Source organism: Lonchura striata, chromosome 1, assembly GCF_046129695.1.
Source record: "Lonchura striata isolate bLonStr1 chromosome 1, bLonStr1.mat, whole genome shotgun sequence".
NCBI lineage: Eukaryota > Metazoa > Chordata > Aves > Passeriformes > Estrildidae > Lonchura > Lonchura striata.
In genome coordinates, this window is record NC_134603.1 from 52892571 (window position 1) to 52907166 (window position 14596).

A 14596-nucleotide genomic window follows, 5' to 3' on the forward strand; every position below is an offset into this window, starting at 1 on the left:
TGTGTGGGTGTGAGGATATGAGTGAATGAATTCTATGTGAAAATGAGTGGGTAAAAGAAATGTCAAATAAACAGATTAGGGCTGTTACCTTTCCCTCAGATATTATTTTGCATAGAGTTCTGCTGTACTAATTTCTTACCACATTTCATAGCATTCAGCCAACATACACAAGGCCCACAATTTAGCCAATGGACATGAGCAGACATTTTTCCTATTTTTTTTAGGAATTACAGTAAGAGCTGCCGTTGACAGTAAGTCATGACGGCACAGCACAAGCAGGATGAGCAATACTGTAGCACAGCACAGCTTTGTGAAAGAACACACAAACAGATGCTGGAAAAACAGCTAGGTCGAGTTATCTACATGCAAAATAACATAAGGCAGGTACAGCACTCAATTCACAGACTAACTTGGAATTCTTCTATATGAGCACCTAACTAGGAACTCAGTTTGAGCCCAGAGCCAGTCACCCAGCTACCCAGCTTGCAAAGAGAGTCCAGCACACTGTAAAGATATTAAAAAAAAAAAAAAAAAAAAAAAAAAACAGAGAGAGAAAAAGGGTCTTCTACAGCCACCTAAAAACACTAAAAACAGGGCACTTGGCCAAAGAGCAACTGAGATCTGTGTAAGATCCACATTTATGTAAGTGGACAAAAAGCAGCCTTTGAAGGGGTGAGCAGCCTAGAATTTTACTATCAAGTCATAGAGGGATGGAGCAATATTTTACGTAGCTTGCCTAGTTGTTAAAATGTTCCAGTATATTTTTCTTAAAGACAAAATTTGTAGCTTTTGCATCAGAAAAGCAAGAGTTTGATTCTATCACTTATTGGCAAACTACAGTAAGTAGTGGCTCAACTCTAAAGTTATTAGACTGAAAAGTAGAACTGCTTCTCTAGCTCATTTCAAAATGAGACTATAAATTTTATATGTACAAAACAGTGAGCAATATAAAATGAGCTGAGAAAGGTTCCACAAAATAGAAGCGAAACCACAAAGGTTCTAGGTTAAAAAAATCTACAAAAAAGATCGTATGTGTGCATACAAACACATGAAGGAGGTTCCCAGCTCACTTAATTCCTCTCAATGTACTACCTAAGAAAGAAATACATTTTGCTCTTTGCTTGGTGCTCTTTTCAAATTTAATCCAAGATTTTGTAGTTATTTTTAAAATGTGAATGATTTCCCATTGTTTCAAAGGCTGAAAGCCACTTGCATAACAGCTTTAAAAAAAATCAACTGACTTAATCATGAACATTTTCTACTCTACAGAGAAGAAATAATTCTGTGAAGAAGCAGCTTCCAAGAACTCACCTGACACTGTCACTCTCTAGAACCAGATCCTTGCTGTCGCCACCCTTATGCCATAAATGTGTTTCTGTTTGAACCTGAACACTTAATTGAAACAAACACAACAGCTTCATAAAAGCATACTTCACCAATTTAATTTAATTAAACAAAGCAACTGAAAAAGGCCAAGTTACTTTTCAGATTGATTTTATGGTAGAAGTTTCCAGGCAGGATCATAAATGCACCAAAACTTAAGCCTTGGAAGATTTTTGTGAACCGGTGTGTAAATCCTGGCAGGACACTCTCCAAACCAGTAGCACTACAGTTTTTCAGGTCCTTAGGTTCTAAATATTTTAAACAGCATTTATGTTACTCAACTTATCTATATCTTACCTATCTTTTTCTTTTGTTTCCAAGAGAGAGTGTACTGGCTAAGCAGAAGTATTACTTTTTGAAATTAAAACGGTTTCTTTCACTAAAATAAATTTTGTAAAAGGTGCCCCACCTCCTTCACTTCTCTAAAGGCCCCCAGCATTTTTCACCCCACCACCTTCTTCACAGATGGCTCCTCAAAATACAGACACCAGATAATGCCTAGCTCATCTTAAGGACATGCAAATAAAAGTCCCGAAATGCTGCACTTCTTTTGATGCAAAAGAGAAACGTTTGACAATTCTTACTCTCTGCTTGTGCCACAGACATGCATTAACTGCTGCAGATACAGTTGTTCTTGAATCTGACCCAGATTCCTTTCTAGCTCCTCATTTTTTATGTGTAGTTTTTTCACCTTCTTGACTAACTGCTCATTTTCCTCAGTGAGCTGAAAAGGAATTCAAAAACAAAAAAAATCAAGGAAAATTTTCAAATCAAATGTTAATTAAGCTGATAACACTTCAAATTAAAACTCTCCCCCAAAAACTTTACTACAGTTTTCCTAAACCATAGAAGCATCCAAAAGGAAAAATGGCAGTAAAAACAACTGGGCTCAAATTTTAAGAACATTTGACTACAACAAAGGTCCTTTAACAGGTATCTATTAAACATGTCTAATATAACTTCATAATTCATTAAGGAACATAGGGTACTGGTTTTGCATTTAAAATTAATCACAGAGGGACAAAGCACCCAAGTTATAGTCCTAAACTACCAACATCAGCTCTGCAACTAAGATGGTGTTTATTTTTTACTTAACCTCACCAGAGACAAAAAGATAGCCGCACTGGCTGAAATTCTTGCACGCATGTCTGCTGGACCTTGACCAACAGTATGAAGTCATATATATATATAATATATATATATTATGGTAATATGAGGCAATATATAACTAGAATCATTTTGTACATATAACTCTATGTATATATGTTAATTAATGTATATATATTTATATACACATTAATAATATATATTATGTAAATAATATATATAAAACAATATATTAATTAATATATTAATTAATGTGTATATGTTATATATAAGATATAAAGCTATATATATAAGCTGTATATATAAGCTATATTTTATATATATGCATATATATAATACATGTAACTATGTATTTATAGTTACATATATAACATATATAACTATAGTGTATGCGTATATATAGGATATGCGTGTGTGCATATATAAAACTATTTGATATGCGTGCATATATATATAGACATACACATACAAATATATACATAAAAGTAGATTGCTTTATCCCAGAGGGACTGAGTAGAGGCGATGCCCTGGGCCAGCCCCGAGCCCCGCGCTGCGCCCGCAGCCTGAGCTCGGCGCCGCAGGCAAACCCGGCCCCGCCGGGCATTGCTGGGCCGGGGCTCCCGGGAGCGGGGGCCGCACTCACTTGGAGGCACCTGTGCACGACCGGCAGGGCCATGGCGGGCGCCGGGCCGGGACGGGCCCGGGACAGGCCGGGACGGGCCCAGGACAGGCCGGGAGGAGCCCGGGACAGGCCGGGACGGGCCCCGGGACAGGCCGGGACAGGCCGCTGGGGTAGGCCGGGATGGGCGGGGCGGGCCCGGGATAGGCCGGAACGAGCTCCGGGATGGGCGGGATGGGCGGGACGAGCCCCGGGATGGGCGGGACGGGCCCGGGATAGGCCGGGATAGGCCGGGACGAGGCCGGGATGGGCGGGACGAGCCCCGGGATGGGCGGGACGGGCCCGGGACGAGCCCGGGATGGGCGGGACGGGCCCGGGATAGGCCGGGATTGGCGGGACGGGCCCCAGGATAGGCCGGAACGAGCTCCGGGATGGGCGGGACGGGCCCGGGATAGGCCGGGACGAGCCCGGGACGAGCCCCGGGATGGGCGGGACGGGCCCGGGATAGGCCGGGACGGGCCCGGGACGAGCCCGGGATGGGCGGGACGAGCCCCGGGATGGGCGGGACGGGCCCGGGATAGGCCGGGACGAGGCCGGGATAGGCCGGGATGGGCGGCGGGCAGCGCCGTCAGAGCCGAGCTCCCGGGTGCGCGGCCCGGGAGCGGAGCTGCTCCCCGGCCCGGGCGTGCTCCGGCCGCGGCCGAGGCGAGGCAACCCCCCCGCCAGTCCCTTCCGGTGCCAGCCAGTCCCTGTTCAGTTGTCACGAGTGCTGTTCGCAGGTTCAGTTGTGCGTGGGATCCCCAGCGTGGCCTGCGCAGGGCCAGGAGCTGCGCTCGGTGATGCTGCTGGGTCCCTTCCATCTCAGCACATTCTGTGACTTTCTGTCACAGGCACCGACCGGGGGGTGAGAACTCTGCCGGCCGCACATACACGGATTCACCGACACACGCCAAGGGAGGGATCGCTGCCAAAGCAGGTTCTGCATCTCCCCCATCACCACAGGTAGAGGCTGTCCCAGTGACATCCCCTGGCAGGAGGCAGCAGCGTGCCGGGTAATGCTGCTGCCCCGCGGGGAGCGGCGGCTGTGTCCTCGGTGCTGCTGGTGCTCTTGCTGCTGCTTGCCGGGCGTTGCCCTTTGTGTATAAATATCTAAAGGGAAGGTGTCCAAGAGGATGGAGCCAGGCTCATCTCGGTGGTGCCAAGCAATAGGACAAGAGGCAATGGGCACAAACTGACCTGCAGAAAGTTCCACTAGGGTATGAGGAAGAACTTCTTTACTGTGGGGTGACCACATCTCTCTCTCCACACTCCAGAGAGACGTGGAGTCTCCTTCACAGGAGATATTTGAGAACCATCTGAACACAATCCTGTTCTATGTGCTCTGGAATGGCCCCACTTGAGCAGGGAGGTTGGAGCATAAGACCCACTGTGGTACATTCCAACCTAACTCAGTCTGTGATTCTGTGATTTAGGTTTTTTATTTTTCTGGTATTCTTGGCACACTAGGCTGCAGGGCATACAGGCAGGACAAAAGCATTCCACCCTCAGGACTGGACCTTACAGACACCATACTAACAGCAGGCACTCACCAGCCACAGGAAGAGCAGCTATCACAGCAAGACTGACGCAAACAGTGATTATTGCCTGCTGGTCTTCCAAACCTTTGGTAGTGGCAGTTTAAAACCTTTCCTGTTCCTCTCTCATTCACTAAGTCTTCTCTTGTTCTCTGCATCTCCTGCCTTTGTACAAAATCTTGCCTCAATCATTTCTTAAAGCACATCACATTTCCTTCTCTTATTTTTTTTTCTTTTTGTCTTATGAAATGTTGCCAGATGCTACCTGCCCCTCCATCTTGACCATGTCATCCACCTGATTGCAGTGTCTGGCAAATTTTGCATAGAACCAATCACAAAATCATAGAATGCTAAGGGTTGAAAGGGGTCTTTGAAGATTATCTAGTCCCAAACCTGCTGCCCTGTGCAGGCATACCTCCCATCAGACCAGGTTGCTCAGAGCACTATTCAACCTGACCTTGAACACCAGCCAGGGCTGGGGCATCCACAACCTCCCTGGATAACCTGCTCCAGTGCCTCAGCACCCTCACAGTAAAGAACTTCTTCCTAATATCCAGCCTAAATTTCCCCTTTCAATTTGGAACTCCACGTCCTATCACTACCATTCCTGACAAAGAGTCTCTCTCTGGCTTCCCCACAGGCCCCCTGGATACTGGGAGGTTGCTGTGAGGTCTGAAGAGCCCCAGCTTTCTCCGCCTGCTGTGCCTGGGAAGAGGGTGTGGACATGACAGGAGCTCATCACTGCCTGCTTTGAGCTGACAGTTCACCGAAAACATGGCAGGAGACAGGTCAGGTTGGGCAGCGAGCAGGAACTGGAACTGTAATCAGATTAAGGGAAGTGTCACACACCTCTGGCTCCAAGGCACAACCTGGCATCTCTCCTCCTCCACTCTCAACCCAGTCACCCATCCAGTCAACTTCTTGAAGTTCACACAGGGTCACAGTGAAAGGTGAAAGCTTTGTCTATATTCAGCTCAGGCTTCGCTGTGCTGAGCAGGATGTTCACAAGATCCCATCTCTGAGGCTGTCAGCAACCTGAGAGTCCATGTGAGGGAAGGACTTGCCCATGGTGTAACCTGCTAACAGGAATCCTACCTGTGAAGACTTCTGCACTGGTTCCAGAAGCACCCACCCAACATTGCTAACTGCTGGATCCTATGACAATTCACCGTGACTCCAAATTGCCTGGCATCAAAATTGCTACTTAAATCAGCAACTAACATGGAACCAATTAGCAATGGACAGTTCATGCTGTGAAAACCACAAGGTCACTTCTTGGTAAAAGGACAGCTGGATGTAACTAGCTACAGTAGCAGCAAGGAAAAAATAAACTTGGGAGGGATAGTAGCAGCCAGCAATGCAATGGTGCTTTAGGGAAAGGGAAATCCCATTTTCAGATGAAGTAGCAATACCCCGAGATGCAGTTACTCAGTTTTATTCTGGTTTATCCAACACAAACAATGTCTCAGGTGAGGAGACTGTAAAACAGGAATAAAAATTACACATGGAAGAAAATACAGCATATCAGGAGGTGTTGAAATCATTTTAACTGACTTTGGTTATTGTAAGGGACAATAGTAATTGTTTCCTGTGTCTTCCAGAGGAGAATGAGCACAAATAAAGTTACTAACAGAGTAGACATTTCTCATCCCTTCAGCTGGATGAGAGGGAAAATTTCTTGATATCAAAGAGAAAAATTCATGTAGTTCTTCCTCACTATACATATTAATAAACACATCAGAGAATAATCAGGCATGCCTTTGAACACAGGTATATCTAATATGCACAGCACAGTGACATAGAGCAAGTAGACAAAAAGTCCCTTCCAGGCCACCATTTCAATGAATCTATGTCATTGATTTAGAAGAAAACACACTCTGATATAGTAGAGATTCTGGATTTTTGGAAAACTTTGTAAAATTAATTCAGAAATAATTTTTTCAGTGCCAAAGAGAGGTTGAAGTGTAAGAGTGCAGTGGAGAGAGATCAGCACAGTGGAGTCCATCATATCCTGCATACCAGTATTTCACTGTAGGCAGTACAAGTAGGATAACAGTTGTTACCTCAATACTGGGAATGTCACTAGTCATAATCACTTTAAACCATAAAAAACAAGACCACTTGAATATCAAGGAATAATACTGTACAAAGTATGCGCAAGGCTCAATAGGACTCAACATTCCTATGGTACCCAGGTGTTTGCTTTTGGTTTGGGGTTGTTCAGGGTTTTTCAAATACTGTGGGTGTAGAAGTAAAACAAAATGCCTAGGTGGATTAATTCAGGGCTTCTGCAGAAACCAGAGCAGTCTTGGCAAAGGCAGCACTCAGAGAACAACTTAGGTCAGAAATAGCAGAGAAAACAAGCTCATGATGAATCTTGGGTCACTTGAAAGGTTGAGGGAGCTGGGCCTGTTCAGCTTCGAGGAGAGATGACCAAGAGAGGACGCCATCGAAGTGTATGAATATTTAAAGCAGGGGTGTCTGGGATGTTCTCAGTGATGCCAAGCAACAGAAGAGGCCGATCATCAGAAACTGATGCATAGGAAGTTCCTCTGGGATATGAGGAAGAACTTTATTGTGTGGGTGACTGTGGACTGGAACAGATTGCTCAGAGTGGTTGTGGGATATCCACAATCCTGTGCGACGCGCTCTGGGATGACCCCAGCTGAGCAGTAAGGTTGGACAGATGACCCACTATGATCCCTTCCAACATGACCCATTCTGTGATTTTCATGTGTGAAACCTGCTGACCCAGTTTCCCCAGCTCTTCTAGCAAAACAACAACCAGGTCTGGGCTCTCCTGCTTACCCAGGAGTTGACAATGCAGCTGTACACAGCTTTTAAGAACCAAGTGTTTTCAAAACACAAAAACTGTTACGAGCAGAACACAAAAAAGTTGGGAAATAGACCAACAGAGCTAAAAGGGAAACAAGAATTCCTGATTACTGACCTAGAAAGCAAGCCATGCAACCCCCCTTCCCAGTTTTCCATGCCTGGCAGGGGAATTGAAGACAGATGGAGGAAGCAGACAACAGCCAGGTTTCTCAACTATGCAGCTAGACCTGTAAGGAGTATGTGTAAGACGCAGATTTTGTCAAACAAGGATTGATCCATCCCAATGACACTAAAAACCCCCCTACTTGTAGCTTGAAACTCTTGGGAAAAGCTACAGCTGAAGCTCTTGTTGGTTTAATCATGCACATTATGATAAAACATCTTCAAAATCGCCATTGAGATTTTTGAGAGGTTCCACTTCAAAGTGAGCATCCATTCTTCCAAATTAAAGATACTCCATCAATTTTTAAAATTGGCCCAAGGCTGGTGCGTAGCATTGGACATCAGATTTTGAAAAATCAAAAAGCTAATGTTAGCCTATGTGCATACAAAATATCCCATTGTTTATACAAACGATAAAAGACTTATGTGTACTTGATTAGGAAACATGTTAATTTTCCAAAGATCCCAACAATACATTACTTATAAAAAACTTCTTAGTGGCAGTGAATGTATGAAATGCTACTAAGATACTTTCCCCTGTAAATAATGATAGCAGAAACATTTCCTTGCACTATTATTTACCTCGTTTGTTGAACACAATATTTTTTCCTTGCATTTTTGCTTTAATGTAGTTTGGTATGAACAAACACACATTTCATGCTGGCTCACACAAATGAAAATGTCATTGATTACAGTGGTGCTGAGCCTCTTACTTGCTGCCAAAGAGCAAGAATGTGACACATTTCACCCTTTTTCACCTCCATGTGCACAAAAATTATTGATTTGTCAGAAGATATATAAGCATGGGATTATACAACCAAACCCTACAATATGATGCAACCCTACAATAACTCCCAAGTGTAGCCTTTCTCTACATGGATTAAAGGTCAATATGTGTCCTTTCAACCCCCAGAGAGAGCTACCATCCTCATCTGATTTTCCAGGAAATAAAATTTTTGTATGAAAATCTACATGCCTTTGTAAGTCCAGGACACATGTACAAAATTCACCTGCCCCAGATGAATCTCTTTTGTTCCATCCACCCGCGGCGTCAGCAGTGACTTCTTCCTGAGTCTCTTTCAGGCTGGAAGATGGCAAAACTTAACATGATTTTTCTGCATGGTATGTTCTGTGGCACAGTCGAGGCTGCCAGTCTCACAGACAAATGCCAGTTTAAAAATCATGGAACAACCTTGAACAAAATTGCCTTTGAACAAAAAAGGCCCTTCTCCATCTTGTTTAGATCTTTGTTCACAGAGTAACAATCCTATTTGTGTTCAGGAACCTTCCCTGAAACAGGGAGAAACAGTCTGGCTTTCCCAAGCCTCAGAACGACCACTTTGGCTAAAAGCAAAAGTTTAGAGTTTAGTTCATGAACATTTCCTGCATATCAAGAGAAAAAGCACCAAGACATGATTGGATTAAAGGTGACCATTTGTAGAACTGGAGACAAAAAAATACTTTCTCGTAATATATAAGAAAGTCAATTTAATCTTAAAGCTGACAAAACCAGAGGCAATATTTATTAAACCAAATTAGGGTACAGTCATCCCTATCACAGCACACTGATAGAAGTTCTGTATCCCCTCCAGTGACAGGTACATCATGTTATAATACTAGATTGTTTTCAGTGGATCAAAAAACAATACCAGCATGCATGTGGCAGTCTGCTGCTTCTCCCTTCAAGGCCAGGGAGAAATACAATTTTACACCCACGTTTCCTGTCTAGGGCAAAGAGTAACTGTATCACCTTGGTGATACAGTCCCTTGTTTGGGACTGTATCACCTTGTCACAGAACCCCCTACAGAGAAGAAGAACGTCTCACACTGTAGAATCAAAGGCACTCACACCTCAGGAAAGTTCTTGCAGCCATACCACCTGGAAGGGAAAATTTCCCAGGATGACAGAGCCAGTCTGAAAACTCCAGAAAACACTGAAGGATGTAATTTTACCAGTAGAGCTATCTGTCAGACCTTGAAAAAAAAAAAGTCCTTGTTATAACCTACCCCCAGGGCAGATCTAAAAGGAGAGCCTTGCACTGTACGTTTAAGGCAGTTTCTTAATTTATGGCAGGAGGGAAAATGTGGACTCTGTCTAAGCAGTTGTGAAAAATACGCATTTTATTATTGGCTCTTTGCAAATATTAAATTGAATACTATATATATTATGGAGGGTTATTTTGCAATACTGTATTAATCCTTTTTAAGTAGTATGTTAAATATAGTTTTAGGTTACAACATAATGTTAAAATAGACATTTTGTGATGTAAGATATTTTTTACTAGCTCAAGAAAAGGATAAGATAATCAAGAAACTCTTCGCACAGAGGTAACAGTGACATGAAACCTGAAGAGTTACAGCCTCCTTATCAGAAAAGACAAACATTCTTCCACCTTCTCTCCATCTTTATGGAACCACCAGGATTAAAGGGAAGAAGTTGACAAAACCCAGAAAAATTCTTAATTTGCAAGGAAATTATGCATCATGTATGAGATATATAAATATGCAACAGGCTATTGCTTTTAAGGGTTCTTCCTTTGTATACAAGGCATGTTTTTGGCAGCTTAGTGCCCAAAAACATCAATAATTCTTTGCTTTTTATTGTCTCATAGTGTCCTAATCCTCATTGTCAAAAATTTTATTACTCTAATTTTACTGCCACTTTTTATAACTATTTTATTATTAATAAACTTTTAAGATTAAAAAAAAAAAAAAACCGATTGATGTTTTTCACACAGTGATCCCTGAGACTTCTAGACATAGAGAAGAAAGATGGTCAGAGTACGGCTCTGCATGATAGAAAGGGAACACAAGAAATATCTCATACATCACTCAGAACAGTGCATTAATTAAGCATTAACTCATTAGTGAGCATTATGAAAAACAGTGCCAGTGTTAGGAATCTCTGATTGTCTCGGATGGAGCAGAAGTGGGATCAGCACAGCTCTTCTGTAGAGTCCAGCAATAAGAAAGAGCATCTCCTTAAGATCTAACTTCATTTCTTATAGCCAAAAGGAAAATCTGGGCCAAACAGCCTCCTTTATCAGGTATAAAATCTCCCATTGCAACATTAGGATTACATTAAACTACAACATTGTAGCAGTTTGCACAAACAAAAAGCTGGGTTACCGCGTAAAGGCAGACTGAAACTACATGCTTTGTGAGATTCCTGCTAAAAGCTCTGGGGAAAAGGACTAGAGATGGTAAACAACAATTTTATATGACTAATCCAATATAATCCTATGCTGGGTAAAAAAGCCATCTGCATGGATTCCCACTGAAGTGCACTTTAATAACAGTGCAGCAAGCCTCTGGCTGTCACACTGAGGAAATGCTCTTTCGCACTCAGGATAATAATTGCAAAAGATTTCTTCCTTTTTCTTTTTTTCTTCACCCCTCTGTTTTTATTAAAGCTGTTATACACTTGTCCTCCCATTTTATCCCCTGTTAGGAGATCGTCTATCAAACCAAAGAAATGACAAAGATCCATCAAGTCCGTGAAGTGCCAAAGATCCGCACTGGAGAGCATCTGAGGATCCCATGCCGACGGCTACAGCGAGGTCACCTTCACTCTGCAAAACTACAACCTTATTACATCACTGCAGCCTGCAATTACTATCGGCGTAGAGAATGGCAAGCTGTCTGCTGAGGCAGAATTAAACCAGTTCCAGCTGCGGCAGCTGCCCCACCGAGTGACCCTGGGTTTTGCTCCGAGCAGACCGCGCTGGGGACCCCTGCGCGGCGCACGGAGCGGCCGCACCGCGTATTTTGCGCAGCGCCTTGGGACAGGAAGGGAAGGAGACCGCCACCCCCAGCTGAGCCACACCTAAGTCAATTAGGGCTTCACACCCCGGGAGAGAAGGAAATCCGTGACTAGTCTCCCTTTTCTCCTCTGAGGTCAAAGAGGAGGTTTTCCCCTCCACTGAGCATCCATTGTCTCGGGGAAGGAAGTCTGACATCCACACAAGTCTGCCTGGGGCTCAGGAGGATTGAGGCAGACAAAGCACCCAAGAAACACTTGTATTTCAGGTTCATCAGGATGGGCCTATTCCAAGTGGATTAAACACGCGGTGTGTGTGTAGGTTACGAAAGGCATGTGAGAGGAACTGGCTAGAGTTTGGGGTTATGAAAGATCAGAGGTTATGAAAGACCTTGGCAGTTGTGAAAGATGAGCCAAGAGTCTGATCCAGCAAGGCAGAGAGCAGCCTCAACCAGCTCGCAGGTGAATGGACAGTCAATGTCAGCCAGCAGCTCACATGGGGAAGCTCACACTGCCTGGGCAGGTCTAGGCTAAGGAAGGTTTGAAAAAATCATGGACTAGGAGAATGATAAAGAGAAATATTACCATTTAAAGGCCTTACAGGCAGCTGTATTTTCTTGCAAAGTATTTTGGAAAGTCTTGAAATACTAGCTGTAGCTACTGATTTTCTAAGTATTCTTTACTGACCTTCTAGTCCTGTTTTAAATCTCCCTGCACGAGCCACATAGCTGCAGTAAATCTGTAAAAAATGAGGACTCATTCAGATATTTCAGCCTCTCAAGTTCAGCCTCCAGTGATCCTATTATCACTATTCTACCACCAGAATGAAAAGAAGGCTGGAAAAATTCTACTGTTGAAATGCTTATTTTTCCAGACGTTACTTAGAAAGAGGACGCACTCCTGTGAAGAAAAAATATTGAGGGGAGCACTTCCCCCTCTTTGCAACAGTACTTCTCTGTGAAGTTGTGTGTAACTTTCTGTAGATACCTTCAGTGGGGATACTTGTATACAGTGTATCCTGCTACTGCATTGTAATTCACACTAACTGCTTTTAAAACATGCCTTAAATAGTCTTCCAAACGCCCCTGTGGCAGCCTAATAACAACAAATCTCCAGGCATTTAGGCAGACCCCAGGCATACAGGAAGAAACCACTTGCACTACATCAGATTAGGATCTAGCCTGTTTCAGCAATAGGTATAGGCGTTTATTGTTGGCAAATTCAGTAACTAAAACTTTGTAGTTCAAGAAAAAACACAGAAAGCACTTCTATCATGGTCTGAGATGCTTCCTGGAATGCAAAACCATTATTAACTCTACATCTTTTTCACCAAAGTTAAAGCTGTCTATACTACATCTCAGCAGTCCACAAATTTCACAAGGAAATACATTTACCCATCTAGCCCTGCACAGAAACTCTCTAGGGAAGGTCCTGAAGATGCCTCATGCTATGGCAGCAATAAAAAACACAAATTTCCAAAACCTAGAGGAAATTCAGACTAAAGAAGAATCCAGACCAATTCTATTCTATACTAGTCCAAATTATACTGCATGTTTGTAGGGTTTTTTGCATTTAACTAATCTAACATAGGAATGACGCAAATATGCATTTGGAGGAAACAAATCAGTCAGCAGAAAGATTGACAAATATTTGGTGAAGATTTATTCAACAAAATTTCATAATTTCATGCTTCAACCAAACATACACACTTTGTGTAGTAGTTAATTCACCTTTTCATAGTTTGTTACCATTTTTTCCTGATTCAAAATGGGGACTACAAAATATTTCATTAAGTAGACTGACATCCACTGCCAGGGTGCAGCTTAGAAATTTAAAGAATTAAGTTGAATTCTTGTGGTACAAGCCACAAAGTTCACTCCCTTGCTTTAGGGGGAAAAGATCCAAGTGTTTAATTTTAGAAAGTGTCTATTATTTTTGTGAACTGCCTAGGCAAGCATATCCCTCTCATCCCAAAGTCATCTTTGTCCTACAAGATAAAAAACAAAAGAAAATAGGTCTAGATTTAGGGTCTGTTACATTAAGTAGAATACCCACATCAATTTAATTTAGCCTATTCTCTAGGAAATTAATTAATTTTGTGCTCAGAGATAGGAAATGGTGGTGTTAGCCAATTTTCTTCATGCAAATTCGTTACTAAAGCATCTCTATTCTAGCCCTGGGAATGAAACTCTCAACCACAAAGCAGGTGCTGAAAGACAATAACAAATTTCATGCACTCTGTATACCTAATGCCTCTTTCAAAAAGCTACGCTGATGGATTCAGTCCCTGGGCTCTCTTTTTTCCAATTCAATGCCAAGTGTGCATCGGAACAAGTCATTTGGAAAAGCCTCACTCTGACAGATAAAGTGTGTGTTCCCAACACTCACTCGGTGTTTTAAGCACAACAGTCTGGCTGCTCTATTGCATAAGCACGCATTCATCCTGGGCTGCCCTCCTTCGGAGAGGCGGATCCAGAATCGCTCAGCTCTGTTCCCTGCTCTGCCGGCATGGCAATTTGGCTTATACGGATTCTGGAACAGCGAGTTCTCAATTCTCTTCTTTTCATCCTTGACAAATCCAAAATGACACACGAAGACAAGGGAAAAATAGAAAGGGCCATGTATTTCTTACCACACACTTGAACTCCCAATCACTAACAAGCTGAACTCCCGAGGCCGCTTTTCCCACACTTTTCCCCTTTCATTCCGGAGATAGCCAATGCCAGCCGCCAGCTTTTCCCCCAAAGTCCCGGTAACGCCGAGAGCCGGGCGAGGTGGCTGCGGCACACGGGGACAGCGGAGCCCCGAGGGGCCGCTCGGCCCGGGAGCGCGGCCGCTCCTCCTTCTCCCGGGGGAAACAGGAGCGCCCCAGCCCCAGCCTGGCGGTCCCGGCGCCATGTCAGGAGGGGCGGCAGGAGCACGGCCATGGCGATGGCGGCGCATCTTGCCCTCCGCATCCTGCGCTCCGCATCCCGCATCCTGCGCTCCGCAACCCCCTGCGCACCCTGCCCGCCGCATCCCGCCCTCTCGGCGCGGCCCCGGCGCTGCTCTCCGCGGTACCCCCGCCTCTGCCGGCCCTCCTCCGCCCCCGGGGCTCACCTAAAGCCAGCTCTCAGCAGCCAGCCCGCCTTCCCCATTGACCGCGGCTGCCGCCTC

At 44.0% G+C, this 14596-nt stretch overlaps 1 protein-coding gene and 1 long non-coding RNA gene across 3 annotated transcripts in view; one reads left to right on the forward strand and one right to left on the reverse strand.

The window, feature by feature from the left end:
* Positions 1–14596, reverse strand: part of MPPE1 (metallophosphoesterase 1) — a 31125-nt gene extending 16529 nt beyond the window's left edge. Inside the window, exons 1-2 of one of the 2 annotated variants that reach the window (XM_031503999.2) lie at positions 1968–2048; positions 1312–1392 (exon numbers count right to left, since the gene is read on the reverse strand). The gene's annotated coding sequence lies outside the window, so the exon portion shown is untranslated. Of the gene's footprint in view, positions 1–1311; positions 1393–1967; positions 2049–14539 lie in introns of those variants that run through there. The other variant, XM_021527778.3, reaches the window with a different exon arrangement.
* On the forward strand, positions 3706–6317 carry LOC110469233 (uncharacterized). The gene is made up of 2 exons (XR_002465217.2): positions 3706–4111; positions 5324–6317. It is a non-coding gene; the product is annotated as an uncharacterized LOC110469233 (long non-coding RNA).